The sequence below is a fragment of the Hyposmocoma kahamanoa genome, unplaced genomic scaffold (assembly GCF_003589595.1).
Source record: "Hyposmocoma kahamanoa isolate Upper Pololo Valley unplaced genomic scaffold, ASM358959v1 66, whole genome shotgun sequence".
NCBI classification, from domain to species: Eukaryota; Metazoa; Arthropoda; class Insecta; order Lepidoptera; family Cosmopterigidae; genus Hyposmocoma; species Hyposmocoma kahamanoa.
Window position 1 is genome coordinate 21203294 of NW_020653854.1, and position 21508 is coordinate 21224801.

Here is a 21508-nt window from a genome sequence, read left to right on the forward strand (position 1 = left end):
CACTCGAATTTTCGCAGTATCCATCTTTCTTGTCTAAATTGAATAACGAAAACAATTGAAAGTCGATATTCAAATGTTTCAAATTTAAAAAAAAAAAAATAATCACAGAAACCATTTGAAAAAAGTTTCGTTCGAAAATCTCAAACCATGAAGATTCTATGAAAATTCAAAGAACCTATTGCAATAAAACGGCAATTTCATAATTTAACCCCTAATATGTCAGATAAACAATTCATCATCATCATCATATCAGCCGGAAGACCTCCACTGCTGAACATAGGCCTCCCCCAAAGATTTCCAGACAAGTCGATCGAACGCGGCGTGCATCCATCGCTTACCCGCCGCCCTTACCAGGTTATCCGTTCAACTAGTAAGAGCCGCCCCTCTGAACGCCTTCCGGTTCGTGGTCTCCATTCGAGAACATTTCTGCCCCAACAGCTGTCAGTTCTACGAGACATGTGCCCTGCCCACTGCCACTTCAACTTGCTAATCTTCAGAGCCATGTCGGTGATTTTCGTTCTTCTACGGATTTCCTCATTTCTGATTCGATCACGTAGAGAAATGCCGAGCATTGCTCGCGCCATAGCTCGTTATGTGACTTTGACCTAGTTTATGAGGCCCGTAGTAAGTGACCACGTCTCAGAACCGTAGGTCATCGCTGGCAACACGCACTGCTCGAAGACATCATCACCACGTAGGGAATTTCCTGTAATATGAGTACGACAGCAACGGAATTTGGGGCACTACCCAGAACACCCTAACTAAAACCAATTTGGATTTTTTGTCATTATACTGACCAAACTTGTTGCAAACGCAGGTTTTTTTACACATCCGCGGATGCAGATGTGAATGCTGATTATAGGTACTTAAAAAAATCGAAAAATGTACATCCTCACTGAATCTATCTACATGATGTTTTCTTTGCTATTGTAATAAAATATTATTTCAATGATTTTGTTACATTTATTAACAAAAGAATCAATCTTCATGAAAACAATCTGCCTAGGTTGATCGTTGTGGAATTTTATCACATTTATATGTTAAAAACAACAGCTGAGCTGCTTTTTCGGCTTACAGTCTGTTTCTGGAAGATTTGTAAATACTTCGAGCGTGCCTTTTGGGTCATATCACCACTCGAACATCCGCAATGGATATCAGCATCGATGAATACGTATGCTGATATTGAAGCGAATATTTTAATTTATGCAGCTCATTAGTAGCAGTTGAGCTCCTTGTGAAAGAGTTCATCCAAGGAAGTATTGCCACTGTAACTGCCTCCGTAGCCGAACGGATACCATGCCGGACTGTCACGCAGAGGTCCCAGGTTCGATTCCCGGGCCGAGAGAAATAGTTGTATGGCCTACAATTATTTCTCTCGTGAGTTTGGGTGTAATTTGTGGTTGTCTATGTGTGTGTCCATGGCAGTCGCGACACAGGGTTTCCCTAGTGCGGGGCTATGTCGAGTGTGTGCGTTATTATTTATTATTTACTGTAAGGGTGCTGGTGAAATTACAGGCACATGAGCCTTGTCAACTAATGCCTCAGAGTGACGGGCGCAACGGCAGTGGCCCTCAAATTTTTGCGTTTTAAAGTTTGAGTGGTAATGCAACTGTTATGGACAGGCGTGTAGCTTATCATAAGGCGCACAACTTGTCCGAACCAGCTCCTTGACCTCTTTATAGCTCGATTGGATATCGTTCTCGAATCGAAGGGCTTTCCGAGCCATGCAGAGCATTCCGAGTTACACGTTCCATTCGGATTCGGATACCTTATCGTTATCCAACAGCGTTTACGGAGTTAGTCGGTGAAATATATAGAAATATATTGAAAGAAAAATGAAAATACTTTTATATACATTTTTAAGACTTTAAAGACCTAAATAGGAATGCATTAAAATAAACTAATAAAATTGAACGAAAAGAAAAGACTTTATTTAAAATAATAAGAGATTTCCATATTACATTCTTGCTTTGTAAACAATAGGACGTTCGGTAAATTTCATTCGATAACTGTGTGCTGAATAACGTTTGTAGTCTTTGCCGGTTGAGAAGTTCGAGTACCTAATCGAATACGACAATCTGACGTTCGATTCGGGTGTTGTGAATAAAAATTAAAAGAAATCGGTCCACGACTGAGTTACCCTAAGATTCTGAATCGACCCCCAGCACACTCAGCTTCAAAACCGGACTGCAATAATGCTCACATAGCAGAAATAGGTAAGGTGGCCGTCCTTCCCTGGACAAACTCTTAAATTTACACCATTTATATTTTATGTATATGGTATGGTATGGTATAATAAATCCACAAGTGATCATAACGCATATACGCTAAAAAGTGCTTATATCACGAAGCCATAAATGTACGAACTATATGTAACAAATTATGCATAAGTGAAATTTTAAAACTAATAATAACTAACAATATTTTTAATTATAAGCATAACAAATTGACAACTAGTTTTGTAGTATCTTTATCACTCTTTTTTGAAAAATTGTAATTTATCAGTTGTGGCTTTATTCACCAAGAGTGTCACTTAGCGAGAATAATCGTTGTGAGACCTATACTGAACTGTAATAAGAGTTCATGCGAAGGTCTCTGATGTTTGTAGCGTCTATATAAAACAACAATTTATTTTACTATCCAAAATATCATTCCTTTTCAGTATATCTGGCGCACCCTGGGCAACAACCGAAGAATACCTTACGCCAATTAGAAAACCCTTTCGATGGCAAACATTAGAATGTACACCATGGATAGGATAAGAAGAAAATTTGACGTAATTTCAGCCAATTACTTACATAATGGGCACTTGATAAATGTACGACACTTGATAAACAACAAATAAAAGAAAACAGAAAATAATAGGAAATGAAACATTTTTTCGGATCTAACTGGCGTATGTTTGTTTTTTTTTTTTTCAAACAAACCAACTTTACAGGTCCCACGGTCACGACTGGCTGCCACAACAACAACAAATTTACGCGGTTTGGATCCCAGAAAATAATTTCATTTCAAAGAAAATCGAATATTTTACATACCTTAGTATATTTAATTGGTGGAGCCATATTTTAAAATTATTTAAAGTAAGACGACACTCTAGTCCGCCTGCCGGTCTTGCTATACTTCGACGATTGTTTTTACCATTGCAGTTATCTGACACTCTTCCAATAAAATATTTATATTCTATTCTATATTTGTCCTTAGTAAGAAACACTGTATTTTTAAAGATAAGATACACTAATAATGTTACTGAAGATAAGTTAACACGACCCGTCGTTACCGAATTGGCGTGAGAATAGGAAACCGTTGATATGTTGTACACACAGCCACATATCCTAAAATACATTTTATTACGCGTCGATAACGGGTGTTTTGTTTTGTTAACGGGTGTTTACTTCGCGATTATTCTGACATTTTATGTACCGATTTCGCCGATTCTTTTTTTTTTTTGTTGGAAAGGACGTACCTCCGTAATTCCGTAGGTCCTATTCAAATTTGAGCACGTTAAGCTTGACACTTTGTACTTTGGACCGTTCTTATCGTAAGCGGCATAGAGTTGGATTTAAATCTTAAGTATTAAGCTTGACGTGCTCTTGACCCTGTACTTCCGTATTAAAATACTTTACAAAATTTAATAAATAAATATGAGACAACCTATATGTGTTTTAGACTAGGTCAAATAATCATTTATTCCATAGGTAAAATTTTTACACCAGTAAACGTCATTTTTTAAACTACTACTCGTTCACTACGCAGACCTCCCTGAGAAGAACGAGCAAGGAACTCTTTTCAAATAAACTTAAATGTTATGGAATACACTTTGAATCATATTTGTGTGGAATCTAGACTCTTGTTGTCTTTCCATACGTCTTTATCTATCACATACTCTTCAATTTTATAATATGACTTTTCAATTAAAATGTTTTTAATGTAAATATTAAACTTACGAAATGATAATCTTAGTATATTCTCCGAAATCTTATTGTAAAAACGTATATAGTTCGCCATAAAAAAATCGTTTACCTTAGTTAAACGAAATCGGACTTAGTTCAAAGATTAATATATTGAATATCTTTTTTCTTAATTAAATTATATATATATTTTAGGGGCATACAAAATATTAGAGTAAATGTACTGTGATATCACAGTAATGACACCTGTCTCCTTAAACTTTTCTCTGAAAGAAACCCGAGAACCTAAACGGTACACAGAACGAATCGCTCGTTTTTGCAACACAAATATGGTTTGTATATCTGCCGCTTTACCCCACATGACAATCCCGTAGGATATTATACTATGGAAGTAACTAAAGTAAACTAGTCTAGCAGTAGCAACATCGGTAAGCTCACGTATTCTACGGACTGCGTATGCAGCAGAGCTTAATCTGCTTAGCTAAGGAAGATACTCGTATATGTGGAAACCATTGAAGTTTACTAAGGTCACTCCCAAAAAGACAGCTTTAATAACAAGGTCTGACTTTTCTCCATTTATTTATATGATTGGACTAATCGATTTTACATTAGGTAATTCAAATTTAACACACTTTGTCTTCTTGACATTGAGCAATTGAGCATTGAGAGGGTGTCGTTAATATTATCATAGTTAACATGGCTGTCTGTTTTAAAAATCAAGGATGTGTCGTCAACAAACAATACTATTTCGCAAAGGTTCTTAACAAAGAATGGTAGACTGTGTAGAAACTAAACGGTAAAAAAGAAATTTTAGACTCATAGATGACGAATGACGATGACGTCGGTGTATAATTACTATACATATACCTAGTTGTTATTCTCGTGGGTTGACAATGGTCCAAGAAACAATATATCACTAGGACTTGGATAAATATGCAGTATAAACTACAAAATACGTTCACATAATATGGGGAACAAATGTTAAAATATGGAGATAAAAAACAACTGTTTTCACATAGACTACGCTTTATTATAAAAAAAACAAATTTATATCCACTTCATTCTGATTTTCGTTACAGTTATTGTTACAATACACAATTATATGCTTTTTCAAACTTTCAATATTAAAATTCTGTTTTTTTGGACGGAATAAAGCTTGGTATTGGCATAATGAACTTTCGACGTCACAGGATGTGACTGGAGCAAACTTAAATTTGCACAAGTCCGCAAGTGAGTAGGTCACGTCTAGGTTGTCTTCTAATCTTCCGCACAGTACACTGTTCATTTTTTTTTATATATTAATGTTTTTATATAAAACTTTTGTTTTTTAAAATGAAATAAAATATCACGTAATATAGAAAATATGCATTATTGCAAGTTTCGTGTAGAAATATGGTCTAAACAATACATGTAAATGGAAATGGTAAAATATGGCAAATAAAAATCACTTGTTTATTCTAAATATAATTATTTATGTAGAAAACAAATAAATAAACGTCAATTATTGAAGTCAAAGTTATGTAATTACATATTAATTCGGGCCTTAAGTATCACTATCTGGAACCAGAACCAAATGAGAAAAGTTCACATGTACAGTATATTTATTTGAATAATGTTCCAAACAACCGCAGCAATCACCTTGTCTTAAAGACTAAATTCCATAAACTTTATATTACCACGGTTTAAATAACAACATCAAATCCACGTCCCACTGCTGGGCACGGATCTCCTCTAAGGAAAGGGTTTTCGTCATAGCCGCTACACTGACCCAACATAGCAAAGTCGAATAAGTATTTTTTTTACTGGTTTTATTTTTATTTTTTTATTATACCAAGTGACGGGGCGAACAAGTCGTGCGCCTGATAGGAAGCCACATGCCTGCCTATAACAGTTGCAGTATTACTCAGAGATATAAATCATCATAAAGATCTGGGGGCACCGCCACTGCGCCCGTCACCCTGAGACATAAGTTGACAAGTCTCGTGTGCCTGTAATTTCACCAGCACCCTTACCATTTACAACCGGAATGCAGGAATGTGACCATTACTGCTTGGCGGTAGAAATAGGTAAAGTGGCAGTAACTCATTGGACGAGCTCTTTCACATGGAGCTCTCCTGCTATCAAGTCTGAAAGCATGTGTTTGTGGGTACATCTTATCGTCATACATTATCATGTATATACACGTAAAATTCAATATTGTTCTTTTTTTAAGTATGAAATCTTCAAAACATCTCAAGCGTTTCACATGTCTGCTTTTTGACCTAACACCCGTATAACGTGCTATTTAATAATAACATTAATTATACAGCAATGATTAGGCAGTTGTAATTTTTAGATACTGAAATAAATCACGTAATATTGTGCAATACGCGTCTTATTTCGTAATATTATGCAATTTGTTGACAATTTTACAAATTGCTGTACAGATACGAAAAAAATTGGTATACGCGGACACAAGTTTCTACATAATAAGTAGGTACCTACGGATCAAATAATTACATATTGATTTTAAGTTTTATTGAATGTCAGGATGTTTTACCACGATCATATTCAATTATTGTTTGGGAAATTACTCCACTAGTTTGTTATAATTATTAAACAAAGAGCTTAGTTGGCATAGCGTCTGGCACGGTTTGCTAGGAAACGTTGGTTCGAATCCAGCCGGATCGAAGTGAATTTTTTCTAAGTGTTCGATCTTATTTATTTATTTGTTTATTCGCTCGTCGTTTCAGGATCCAGTCCTGAGTACTTAAAAAAGAAAACACATAATATGAATATGCCAGACAACCACAGCAATTGCCTGGTCAGAAAGCACTACATTCCATGAAATAAGAGTACAAAGTTTTAATTGTTTATTCCATACGCCAAACACCGACCAGTTTTTTTTGTTTTTTCTACAGATACGAGTAAATGGAAGAAATAAAGAAAAACAAAGCAGTAGATACATCAGTTATATGTACAGCATCAATACAATATAGTAACTCACGTAAACATAATTTCCTATCAAAACCTTTCATTACACATTATAATAATAATACGAAGACCAATGTAATAGAGATAAACACCTACATAAAACATAATAGCAATGGTACGCGCCTATGTTTTTTGCTTGTTACATTATCACAGTGGTACGTTCGACAGTAAACCACTTTAACCCATTAACGCCCAAATACAAATTAGCGTTAAAAATAGTAAAATTTTTTTATGAACCTTTACAAAATAGCCTAGTTATGAGAAAATTATGAAGAAAAAAAAGATTTTATTTTATTTTGTATGAAAAAAAATGCCGTCCTCAAATGGGGACAATGGGCTCAAGCGGTGTCAAAAAATTTGTAACAATATTTGTCGGTGCACAAAGACTTGACGCATTTTTTATATTGCCAACGCACTTATTTGTGGTTCAACAGCTATTTTTGCACATCGTAACTGTTAAGCCAACTTCTGAGCGTAGTGATCAACACCAATGTTCTGTAGATTTAGCACCAAAGAAGCTGCTGGATGTAAACTTTGAGTATTTGTTTCTCCAATAGTGACGTGATGTAACCGTTTAACTGATGTAGCTGATCTAGCTTCGTATTATTGGTCAGGAGGTGTAAACGCCATGTATTAGCTAGTGCTAGGTGCAGCTTGTAGTGGAACAAAACACACCACCAGTTTTTGCCTCGAATGGCAGTGCGATAAGATTAGTCAGCTTGATTTATCCTGCTGGTACGTTTGAAATCACGCAGGATACCCACGTCAGCTTTATGTTTATTCACAGTGCTTTATCTTTTTACTTTCACCAGAGAAAGGACATTATCATAATCAGAGCTCATCGTGCAAATACTATTGTCAAGCCATGGAAAAAACAGAATTTGGTTGATTGGGTAAAATCGATAGTCAAAATTGGCACGGTTTTACTCTACATGTGTATTACAAATCTGGTCAAGTAGATATTTCTTAGTTTTTCCTTTGCAGACAGTTTCAGTTGTTCGATAACCAGTTTGCCGTAGATTATTAGATCTTGTTACATAAGAATAGTACTTCTACATTGGTGAGCGCCCTCAGTTCCAGGGGAAATGCCCCCTAAATCTATCTCCACATCATGGTCTCTCTCATCCATTACAGCTTCAATAGCTTTCTGAAGCCCATAGTAATAATTGTGGCTGCCAAATACCTGTTGTGTCATTATTTCGTTGAAAATTACTTATAGATGAAAAACTAATAAACTACCCCATAAGCGCCCAATGGCCCCAATTGGGGACACCGTTATATACCACCGTCTGAAGTTGTCAAAACACTAATTAACTCAATTATATAATTTTTATTTTATAGTATACGAATACATTTCAATAATATATGTAAAAAAAGAAATAAATTGTTGGTAATAACATACAGGAAAAACAACTAACTTTAGCGTTTCACGTGTGCGTAAGTTAACCCCACAAAAGGAACAGTCAAACCACTTTTATTTAATTCTAAACAATTTTTTTAAATAATAAAATTAAGATCCAATATTTTACTTTACATATACACTTTTGTAATGAGTATTAATAGTAATATAAAAAAATTACGGGTACTCAAAGTAGTGTCCTCGATTGGGCACGGCGGGCGCAAATGGGTTAATTACACAATTATTACACTGTGTAATTGCAAAACACTTAGTTAGATGAGGACCTAACTAAGGTGGGTTGTGGAACCCACTTTGTGTCACCGTGATGGACTAGTTTTGCCCTCTCTTCGGTTGAAAACACCAATCACTGAGTTAACATAAAAGAAATCACGATCGGATAGAATTTTAGAAGAATCCAATGTATAAAACGTTATATCAACGATGTAATTATTAATGCAAAGATCGAATATTAAGAAAAAATCCTTTGATTCGATATGCCTCATCTCTAGCAAATGCAGTGTAATGAAGTTGCAAGTTGTATTAATGAATTAAAAAAAAAAATAGGAATACTAAAAGGCCAAAGAGAGCAAGATGTATATTAAAGAAAGTAAAAAAATTTAAAGTAATATTTGATATGTTAGGACAATTTGCTAAAAGAAAATGTTGTTATTTTTCCAGGCACATATTAGTAGTGATAGAGAAAAAATGGCGGGTTTTTGTAGTTACAGTTTTTTACAAATTAATTTTTAATTTTAAGTATTATTACGTTTTAAGTTTCTTAATCCTTTGTTGCTTGTTTAAGCTAATGGCTCTATAGCCAATGCTCAACAAATAAAATAAATATTAGTAGTCTATAGTAGTCTGCTGAACTTTCCATGATGTGATTCACGTGGTTCCCCAGTGCATGAAAGTCTCATAAGTTTTCACATATCCTACTTTGCTCATAGCCAGCAACAAGTTTTCCATGGCTATTATTATCTCTTGTTTTAAATTAGGCGGAGCACAATCAATTACTATATTTCCGTTATCGTTTTTCTCACTAAAACTATTTTTTCGACTATAATACAAAAGAGATGAAAAAGCAGATAAGAGTACCAAAGTACTTTAGTTTATTTTGCTGCCTTTTCTTTTTTAAAAGTAAACAATACAGATAGGTATTTTTAAATCTCCCAATCACGAGCACTGGGCAGTTGGCTGTATGAATTTTCTTTTGTCTGTTTACGTAGTTCATTATTAATAGATAGCTTTAAAAGTTTAGAGAAGTGGACAGTAATATATTTTCATAGTTACTTTGCAGGCCTTGACCCATTGACTTACAAATAAATGGACGACGGGTCTAATACAAAAACCACGAAAAAAATGTCCCAAGTCAACCTATTCCAAATTTAAATTGTAATGTCATCGCAGTATCGCGCTGTCCGTAGAACAAATGAAGACTAAAGCGGAGTGTCGCGCTCTGTATACGATTTTAGCGCCTTACAAGTGCGGACACTTTTTAGCGCGGACCCGACGTCCATATAATTGTAAGTCAATGCCTTGACCGGAAAAAAGTTGCACAGTCCATAAATGACAAACTTTCCGTGTTCGTTTTTTGAAAGTAATGCAAATATTTGAAATAATCTCAGTACAGTGTACTAAAAAAACCGACCTCAACATTTTTATTTAAAAGTAGGTACGTGGAATTACATATAATTACCAAGTTTTATTGAAATCGATTACCGGAAAGTGCACAAACCCGGATTCATCCCCTAATTCGCCACTATACGGGACTTGACACAGGAGATAATAAAAATCGGTTCTCACGGCTCAAAGTACATTGAGAGAGACAAACGCCTTGAATTGGAGAATAGCAAAATCAACCATTAAAATAATTGCTGCTTGTAATAAAATTTAGGCGCTATTTATAAAAATGAATCTTCATGCGTGAGCAGCCACTCTTAGAGGTGGATGATTTTCTTCAAAATTTAATGGGACCACTATGGAGGTACCCTCTTTCCAACAAAAAAGAATCATGAAAATCGGTTAACAAATACCGGAGAGTTATCGCGTAACATACATACAAAAAAAAACATACAGTCGAGTTGAGAACCTCCTCCTTTTTTTGAAGTCGGTTAAAAAGGCTATTCACTTAGAAGCGAGGCTAGGCTATATAAAAATAGTTTATGAAATATGTAAATTAATGCACGTCGTTACAAAGTTACATTGTGTACATTTTTAAGAACTGTCACAGGGATCATCCTAGATTATTTTTAGTATGGTGATCAAATGTATTGTGATTTATATGTAAAGAAGTCAAGTTCTTAGGTTTTCGCGATTGTTACACGTAAGAAATGAAACTAGTTTTTCGAATGTAAATCGCGTATAATATATACCTACAGTCTACCGTGACCATGGGACCTGTAAAGGGCCTAAAACGTTGGTTTGTTTGAAAAACAACTACATGCTATTTAGATCCGAAAAAATAGTTACATTTCCTACGTAAAAAAATCCTAAATGGAATACAAATTTTTATCCCTTAACCATGATTGAGAGGGTAATGCATTATAATATTCTCACACACATGGCCGCACATCAGGGAAGTACTGCCAACTTACCAACTTCTGCCGCCAAGCAGTAATGCTTGCATTACTGCGTTCCGGTTTTGAAGGCTATGGGTACTGGTGATTTATTAACTTATGCCTCAGGGTGAGGGGCGCAGTGGCACTGCCCCTCAGATCTTTGCGATTTATGATTTGCGATTTTGGTCACTTCGTCTGTCTGTTGCGACCACTTCAATATATTTATTTATTTATTTATTTAATAGTTTATTGTACAGGAAAAATACAAAAAGTCACAAAGAATACAAGCGAAATTAAAAACAAAAGGTTCTGCTTATTTCTAATAGAAATTTCTTCCTGCAGACCTAAATACAGGATACTATAACTAAAAGAACGGGCATATGTGCACAACAAAACAAGAAAAAAAAAATCAAAATAATGTAAAATTATTAAATTGTTTTAAATTATATAAATACTTAGATAAATACATATTTTATAATTTATCCTAATAGTATTATACCTAAGATATGGATGGAATAGTAGATAAATAATGCTCTTTAACTCTCACTTTAAAAATAGCTAACGATTTACTTTCGTGAACAGTAATAGGAAGTGCATTCCAAAGTCTGACCGCATGAACAGTGAAGGAGTGAGAATAGAAACCGGAATTGAAGCATGGAAAAGATAACTGGGACCTAACAAGAGAGCGACAGGGTTTATCCTGGGACGTAAGGAAGCTGAAACGCTCTTTCAGGTACCCGGGAGACACAGGGTTATGTAAAATATTGTAAAGAATGGAGACAATATGCAAATTCCTGCGGAGACGGATGGGAAGCCATTTGAGCTGACTGCGGAAGTGTGAAATTCGGTCATATTTACGAAGCCCAAAGATGAACCTAATACATTGGTTTTGCAGTTGTTCAAGCTTATTTAGCAGTTCTTCAGTAGCATCCAAATAGCAGGAATCAGCATAGTCTAAGAAGGGCAAAATAAGTGTTTGGACTAAACATATTTTGGTTTTTAAAGGTAAATCGTTTTGGAGGCGCTTAAGTGAGTGCAAGGAGAAATGGACTTTACGACTGACTTCATTAATATGTGGAGTCCAAACCAAATTACAATCTAAAAGCAAGCCAAGATTAGTTGCAGTAGAAGCATAAGCAATAGGCGTGGAATTATACGCTATAGGTGGGACAGAATCTAGATGCAATATGCCACGCATATACCCACTTCCCACAATCATAGCCTGTGACTTTTTGGGATTCACCAACAAACCAAAACACTCAGCCCAATGAGCGATGCATCGTAAATCAGCATTAACCGCTTCAACGGCTGCAACGACATCAGACGCTTTAAAACTGCGGTATAGCTGCAAATCGTCAGCATAGAGATGAAAGTTTGAAGACAGCACAAAAGTGACAGAATTGATGAAAACAGAGAAAAGGAGAGGGGAAAGAACACCACCCTGAGGAACGCCAGCAACTAAGTCACACCAATCAGAGGAAGCCTCGTCAGAGCGAATACACTGCGAGCGGCCTCTGAGGTAGGAGTCGAACCAAGCTATAACCGAAGGAGAAATATTAAAAGAGCGAAGGGAAGCAAGCAATACGTCAAAGTCCACAGAGTTGAAAGCACTGCTGAAGTCCAGAAGTATAAGCAAAGTGAGAAGACCATTATTCATTGCGAGGCGAATATCATCTGTTACCTTCAACAGTGCAGTCACAGTGCTATGGCCAGAACGAAAACCTGACTGAAACGGGGAAAGCAACTTATTAGAAGAAAGATACAACATTAACTGCTTGTTGACAATGTGTTCGAGGACTTTGGATAGAAATGGGATAATGGAGATGGGACGAAATTCGGAAAGGCAAGTAGGGTTAGACGTTTTGGGTAAAGGTATAACATGGGCGAGTTTCCAATGAGAAGGGAAAGAACTAGCTTCTAAAGAGAAGTTAAAAACATGAGTGAGGATAGGGACAAGTTCAGGGAGTATGAGGCTAATCATACGGGAACTGAGATCATCATTGCCAACAGCAGTAGAAGAAATAGAGAGAATATGGGTTTTGACCTCACATTCGGCAACAGTCCGGAAGGAGAAAGAGGTACATGCCGGTAAAGTATAGTCAGCCAAAATGCGAAGGGTAGCGCTTTTACGATGCTTATCTAAAGTAACAGGGGGTAGGGAAAAATGTCTATTAAGCGCGTTAAGATCAGGAAGGAACGAATCACCAGAAGCAGTGGAACGACCAATCCCAATGGACTTTAGGAATTTCCAGATCTGAGTGGAATCGCATTTCTCAACGTTATCGTGAATGTGCCGTCTCTTAGCATCTCTACACAAGCGACTACAGCGATTACGCAGGTATTTAAAACGAGCTAGGTTGTCGTCTGTAGGAAGCCTCTTCCAGCGTCGTTTCGCCTTATCTCTGAGAGCCATAGCGATCTTAATATCTTGTGATAACCAGGGGGCAGGTGCATGTCTGATTTTAACCCGTTTTAAAGGCGCATGACGATCATAAAGCCTTAATATAATTTCATTGAGCAAAGCTACCTTTTGATCAATAACTACGCAGTCCAACACAGGAGTCCAGTCAATATTACCCGCCTCACTCTTGAGCGCCTCCAAATCAATGGCCTTGAAATTTCGGAGAATACGAAATTTCGACTTACACTTAGGGAAACGAATTTTATACGAGAGAAAGACAAGGTCATGATAAGAAAATACAGAAGAGAACTGTCCATGGGAAGCACAATGCTCAGGGGACGAGACTATCATAAGATCAAGAAGAGTGCAGTTGGGAAAATGATGAGTAGCAGACAAAGGTAAAATATGCAAGTTGACAGAAGAAATTAGAGAAAGTAATTTATGGGCACGAGTGTCATTTTTTAGTAAACACGTGTTAAAGTCACCCATTAAAATAGTGTGATCAAAGGAAGGAGAAAGGTCGGAGAGTAGACACTCAAGGGACTGAAAGTAGTAGGAGGGGCTATAAAAAACTGCAAGGAGCACTTTCTTGTGATGCAAGGAAATGTTTAAAAATAGGTGCTCCGCGGAGTTAGAATACAAGTTAGGAGAAGCATCAACAACATGTTGAATATCAGCTCGCAGATATACTGCCACCCCTCCACCACTTTTTCCCGTCCGGTCATTCCGAACGAGCTTAAATCCAGGAAGACTGAAATGAGTAGAAGGAAGAGAAGGCTTTAGAAAAGTTTCTGATATAAGAATAGCGTCAACAGGAGAATCTATGAAAGAAGCAAGGAGGTCAGAATAGTGAGAGGGGACGCTTTGAGCATTGATATGAACAACATTGAAATTTTTGGGGAAATTGCAGAAGGCTGAAGATAACTGATCATGCAGAGTCAAAGCGATGGAATCATTACTGTCATCAGCACTAAGAAAATGGCTTGGAGATGAGGAGCACGAGTAAAAACTATCATTATATATCAGTATATACATAGATACATTCATAACAACTACATGTTCCAAATAATACACTATCAATAGTGAGTGTTTTGTTTTAGGGTCGTATTCCAGAACTCTACTCAATGCTCAAGTCAGGATTTGAGCAGACTTGAGTGTAATTTCAAGCACTGGAAATACGACCCTAATGGCAAGGACTTAAATATAATTTTCAGTGCTCACTGCAATACTCAAGTCCTGACTTCAGTATTGAGTAGAGTTCTGGAATACGACCCTAAGTGTTGAATTTTGTCAAAGAGTATCAATACCATAGTACGGTGGACAGACGTGACCAATGATATTTATACATAGTTTGGGGATTAACGTGAATTTCATTTCGCTTTGATCCAGGGGCGTTCCGCTTCCTTATTAATAATAATTACATTACTAAAAAAAAAACACAAATTAAGAAAAAGAAAAAAAATACAGTCGAGATGTTATGTTATGTACTTTTCCTTGTGGAAATCTTTAGATCTTTAAACCATGCAGTCCTAGACTTTTTCTATATTTTTTAAATTTATGTATTGTAACCATAGTAAGAAGCCGTCGTTACCTAGTGGTGTAACCTACCACCTCTCAAGCAAAAGCCTTAGGTTCGAATCGAATCCGGGCCTCTGAGTTTTCGGAACTTACGTTCGAAATTTAATTTGAAATTTACCATGAGCTTTTCGGTGAAGGAAAACATCGTGATGAAACTTGCACGTCCAAGAAGGTTCACAACCCTCGAAAAATATGTGAAGTCCCCAACTCGCATTGAGCCAGTGTGGCGGACTTTGGTTTAATCTTTCGCCTGAGAGGAGACCCGTCCCCACCACTGGGACTAATAAATGGGTTGATGATGAACCATAGTAATTATTTTATTCATATTATTCCTACTGTGTTATTAAGTAGTCAGAACACTCTGTTACTAATTAATCTATGATATTGAAGTGTTGTGTTTTCACCGCACATCAGTGTGTATGGAACGCCGTATGTAGTACGTTAGTATCGTACATATATATCGTTCGTCTGATGTATGTTTACATCACATGTAACTTTATTATATGCCATACCAAGGTAGGATATAATGTTTTAAGTATCTTGTTTCCCCCATATCAGAGAGCACACATTTATTTTATTACTTAGTGAGAACAAACGATAGATATATTAGCCATAACAACACCCAAAAATATACAATTTATGACTGTCAAGTAATGACGACGTTGTTCTAAAGTCGTAATAGGATCACTGATTTCACGGTTCGTCAGTCAGCCGAACCCTCGTACGACGATTGTCTAGGTTCAACAAGCATCATTCGACTATGTCTCGTGTTTTTATGGGTTAGACAAATATAACGATTTAGGACTTTATCTTCTTTTTTTAGGGGAAATCTTCGAAAGATACCTGTTATCCTGGGGGAAATCGGGTTATGTGGGATTTCTACCCACTAAAACCCACTTGGTTGTGATATCTCGGGCAGAATGTATGATGTTATGAGATACCTACGTAAACATTTTCCATGATTCACTTTAACAATAATTGAAGTAATAAATTTTTTTAAATTTAAAATTTAATTGAAGTGCATAAATATTCAAGAAAGAAATTGGGTGTAAAATTATATCCTGCAGAGGTAGAGCTTTACGATAATGAAACCGATACATTGTACGCTTATGTTTGTCCTTCAGGTTAGCGTGAAAAACAAAGCTTCAGTAGTTGAGCATTTTCGTTTTTTTATTTAAGCATCATTCATAAAACGAAGAGAGTTAAAACACTACACGATTTTTTTTATTAATTATTTTATTATTATTTATCTATATTAAACACAAAACTCATTATGATTATTTAATTTTATGTATTATCCAAAATCGGACTTCAACAACTCCATCTTCATAAAGGCAAGCATTAATAGAAATTTGAATAAAACATAAAAAAATTACACAAGTATTTTTTTTATATAAAATATAAGTGCACATTTGACCTCCATCTGACCTGATGGAAAGTGACGATGAGGTCGACGATGGAGCATGCACACCTAAATAATGCCTATTCACTCTCGCCTTGAAAAGGCCCAAGTTATAACATTGAGGGAACAAGTCTGCAGGCAGGGAATTCCACGCCATAGCCGTTCGCCATATAAACGTGGAAGCGTAACGCTTTGTGCGAATTTGGAATATCCACAACGTAGGGGTGGAACCCAAGCCTACAAGTACCGGTGATGGAAAGGGGAAGGCGGAATTAAATCGTGTAATTCCATCGCACACTCTCCGTGATATATCCTGTAAAATACCGTCAAGCAGGCAACTTTACAGCGGTGTTCAAGGCTTTGCAGCTTCGCCTCCACTAATTCCGAGTCACCTATAAGCCTCTTGACACGATTGTCAATTGAATCCAAAGTGGTCAGTTGATATGTAGCAGAGCCATTCCAAAGGTGGCAGCAGTACTCCATACACGACCGGACTTGTGCTTGGTACAGCTGAAGCAACTGTCCCGGTGTAAAGTAACGCCTCATCCTGAAAAGGATGCCAAGCTTCCTTGCTGCATTTTTAGCCATGGATTCAATGTATCTGCCAAAGTTCAAATTGGACGACAGGTCCATTCCAAGTAGCTGGAGGCAGTCGGCTATGGGTATGGATTTATCACGAAAAGTCGGAGTCAGCTCGGAGGGACTCCATTTTGTGGAGAATAGACACGCCTGAGTTTTGATACCGTTAAATTTGACAATCGGAGACTGCCTGGAGTGTCAAATCCAAACGGCTAACCATGGACTCGCGACAAGACTCGATTTTTTCTCCACTGACCCTTGCATTGGTCAAGTACCTGTCTACAACTGAGCTGTCATCAGCATACGCAAAGGTACCTGGAATTAACATATAATTGATATGCAGCAGAAAGAGAGTTGCAGAACGTACGGAACCCTGAGGAACATCTATCGCCATTGTAACCTGGGTTCCCTACCTTTCCCTAATAAGGGTGAAAATAAAAGAAGGTAGGGCGGTTAACTGATTTAATTAAAAAGAGAAATGAATCCCAGGGTACATAAAAATTTATGAATACGTGGGCTCCGGCCTAAAGGTACGGATCGTTAGCACTCCCGGGGTTATGCACTCCCCTGGGTAAAGGCCGGCTGGAATGTAGATAGCCGGCGCCTTGTCGTGTCGGAGACGGAAGGTGTTGAAGAAGGGCTCCGACGGGAAGTGAACCCGGAACTGCGGCTGCCAGGCACGACGCGCGTCGCTTGTAGATGGTGTTGGCCACGTAGTGGCCGAGGGTTTTAAACCCTAACGGAGTTCCTGTAACATGTTACAGTGCGGGTATACTGCGCTGCTGTGCACGCGCCCGTTTCGATTCCGTCCCGGCAGCTTAAGGAATGCTTTACCCAATGAGGGAAGGCTTACGTATTAATCCTGCTGCCGGGAGAAAATCACAACGGAATTTAAAATGAAAAATAACAAAGGTTAAGTACTTGTGGGTAGGCAGAAGGCACCCACAAGCAAGAACAAAGCTAAATAAAACGAAATAAATACAATTGTGAAATGACACGTTGACTAAAAGGAAAGTTTAAAAGGTCAAGTCACGTAAAACCGCGTGGCATCGCATGTGCCTTCGTTAATTACGCGGATTCATCAAAATTAAATAACTGGCTGCTGGATTGTTGCTGCCAGCCGTAAGGGAACGTATTTGTTTGACCTAATGATGTACAGGAACCGCGTAATTAACGAATGCACATTCCGCGACCGCCATTTTACAAAAATAGCGAATTACGAAAATAAGTGGTGTGGTATTGGAATACTCACCCGAATACGGGAACTTCTTATACTCACAAATTGTTAATTTCAAAAGCAATTGTCGTAGTTGCCGAAATGCGGATTTATATTTGCAAATTAAGTAATTAGGAGCGCGCGTAGGCGATGCCGGCTCGTGAGAAATGTGTGCGCGGGCGCCGTCGCAACTCCTTTTATATGCGAGCCGCGGAGAATCCACGCGTTCGCATTAGCACTCGTTAACCGATTATGTAAAAAAAGAGGTATGTAACGTTTTTCGTTACACCATATGTTCGGAAGTGTAGCCTTCTAAGACCACTCGAATCGAACGTGCACTCAAGAAATCCGAGATCCAATTGCAAAGGTCAGTGGGAAGCCCATAAGAGGGAAGCTTACTTAAAAGCCTTGCATGTCAGACCATGTCAAAGGCTAGTAGTAGTAGTATCCAAATGGCTAGACGACTTGACTCCGAAACGATGGCGTCTCAGTGGTACCAATTTTAACTTTATGAAACTTGTTAATCATGGTAACACCTGACATTGTTTTTTATTATTCTTCCCAATATAAATGCAAAATTGAACATAGAGGTTATAATTACGAATTGTCAAAGAACTTTTGACTGCAATATACTGTTGCCATAATATACATAAATACTCATATTTGTAGCAGTACTGCTCCTTGTGAAAGAGTTCGCCCAGGAAAGTATTGCCACATTACCTATTTCTGCTCCTAAGCAGTAATGTAAGCATTATTGCGTCTAGGTTTTGAAGAGTAACGATACTGGTGAAATTACAGTCACATGACACTCATCAACTTATGTTTCAGGGTGACAAGCAAGGCAGTGCCTCTCAGATCATTGTAGTTTAAAGCTCAGAGTGGCACTGCAACTGTTATGGACAGGCACGTCACTTACCATCAGGCGCATGACTCGTTCGTCCTGTCACTTGGTATGAAAAATATATATATAATGTTCTAAGTCAGTTTTCATTGGCCAGTGGGTCAGACTCTGCTTTATATATGTATGTTTCAGCAAACGCTCGCTTGCCTTTAGGAGCTACATGACGTCACATGAACTCTATCCCATTTATATTTATAACTTGTAGTAGATACGTAGGTAGGTACCTATGTACCCAAAATCTTGAAAATATCCACGGACAAAAATTAATAGCATTAAGTTACAATTATTAATACAAAGATCGAACACAAAGAAAAAATTCTTCTATCTGACAGAACTGTCCTGTCTCGTCTTTGTGTTGGACTGTGTATTAATAATTAGAAAAAACTTGTACCTCTTAAAATTAATAACTCATTTTATTTGTATTAACTAACTTAAATAATAAACGTATAATAACGGTGTCGGTATATAGTGATGTTTTGTATTGTTCCAGAAGCCGGATTTTTTTTTATACAAATGTAAGTGCGCATTTGAACTCAATCTCACCTGATGGAAAATGACGATGAGGGTGACGATGGAGCTTATTTATTTATTCATTTTAGGAAAATTCACGGACAAATAATACAATTATTGTATACTTAAATATGAGAATCCAATGCCATTGACGAATTTCCACCTACATGAAACAATATAACACACTCCCGGACACAACTTTCGAGCCACCTTGAATTTTTATTTTGAAAGACCTAGAATATAAAAATATTGTTTTATTAAAGAAAAAGTTTTTATGCAGTTTTAATGCTGGCAAGTTCCCCCGTTATTATGGTGTGGCGTCGTTCCAAATTTGAATTTACGAATTTGAAAAACGGAGAAAAGTTGTGATTCGTCATTGTTTTTAAAGAAATAAGGGAGCGTAAGGTGGAAGGCAAAACTAAATAATTTCAATATTTTTTTATTTAATTGTTTTATTTAACAATAAAGGAGTATTAAATTGTTTTTTCTCTAAATTTAACCAAATTTCTCGAAGGAATTATGAACACTGCGTCTGAAGTAGCCGCACAAGCTGTGGCACTTTTGCAGTCTGGACTTAGTCAGCGTAATGTAAGTACACAACTGCATTTCAGTCGTTCCGCTGTTGAAAGGTTATAACCATCAGTACTTAGAGACTGGCGGCTATGTTCGCCGTCAAGGAAGACCACGATTTCGAGTGACAACGGAAAGGCAAGATCGATTTATCTTCACGACGAGCTCACGAAATCGTCAATTGACTTCAGTTCAGATCCAAGAACAGCTTCGAGACTTTCATGGAGTGGCTGTTAGCGCTAGAACTGTGAGAAGGAGAGTTAAGGAACGTGGTCTAACTCCACATAAGCCAGCGAACGGGCCCAAATTGACACGAGCTCATCGAATAGCGCGACTCCAATTTGCACGAGAACATTTGCATTGGACTCCACGTCAGTGAAGCCAGGTACTCTTCACTGATGAAACTAAGATTATGGTCTATGGTAATGATGGAAGGAACAAGGTCTACCGAAGACAAGGAGAGCGTTTTGTGCCGTGTTGCATTGTAGAGAAAGTGAGCCGTGGTGGGGGTTCATGAACAGTCTGGGAAGGAATGTCCACCGAAAGCAAAACTGCGCTAGAGCTTGTGACGGGGCCGCGGCTGCCACCATTAAATGCCGACAGATACATTCGCCAGTGCCTCGAAATTCATGTAATGCCATATGCTTGATTTGTAGGCCGAGATTTTATTCTCATGCATGACAACACAAGAGCGTACACTGCAAGAATCGTCACGGAATACCTTCATGACGTCGGTATTACTACCATGCAATGGCCAGCACGAAGCCCGGACATGAATCCAATAGAACATTTATGGGATGAACTAAAGAGGCGTGTTCGAGCTCACTACCCAGCCCCGCAAACCTTACCGGAGTTGAAAGTTGCCATTGAGGAAGATTGGAAGAACATTCCACAGCACTTCATATTGACGTTAATTAATTCTATGCCAAATCGCATGGCGGCCGTTGCCAACGCTCTTGGAGGTAATACAAGTTACTGAATAGACAATTTTTTTCCGATAAGCCACTGTTTTCTTTAAAATTTCTTTACTAGAGTTTCATTTGACAAAGGTGTATTCAAGACTTGTGACACTTAAACTCATTTTTCCTTTGTTTCACAAAATCAAATTTTCAGCAAGGACATACGGAAATGACGTTTAGTAAACCAGCTTCAAAATTGCATTAATAGTTTTTGATCCATCAAACATATTTTTAAGCTTAGGGTATTTAATACTAAATGCAAGGTGGCTCGAAATATGTGTCCGGGAGTGTGTATATATACATATATATATAAAGCTTGCACACCTAAATAATACCTATTCAATCTCGGCTTGAAAGGTTACAACGTTCAGGGAACAAGTCTGCAGGCAGGAATTCCTTTGTATTCTTGTGGAATAGACTAAAAGAGCAGTCTTAAGAAGTTAAAGAAATTTAGTAAAAAGTGTATCTTGCCTGATTGACTAGACATTAGAAGAATACGTCAAAAGAAGCCAGAAACTTAAAAATAGAATAGAATGGAATAGAACATCTTT

General features: G+C 37.4%; 1 long non-coding RNA gene across 1 annotated transcript; it reads right to left on the reverse strand.

Annotated features, from left to right (window-relative positions):
• Positions 1–17249: 17249 nt before the first annotated feature.
• On the reverse strand, positions 17250–18248 carry LOC113231794. Its single transcript, XR_003310577.1, has 2 exons — positions 18054–18248; positions 17250–17549 (listed from the first exon to the last, which is right to left on the reverse strand). It is a non-coding gene; the product is annotated as an uncharacterized LOC113231794 (long non-coding RNA).
• Between the last annotated feature and the right edge of the window lie 3260 nt (positions 18249–21508).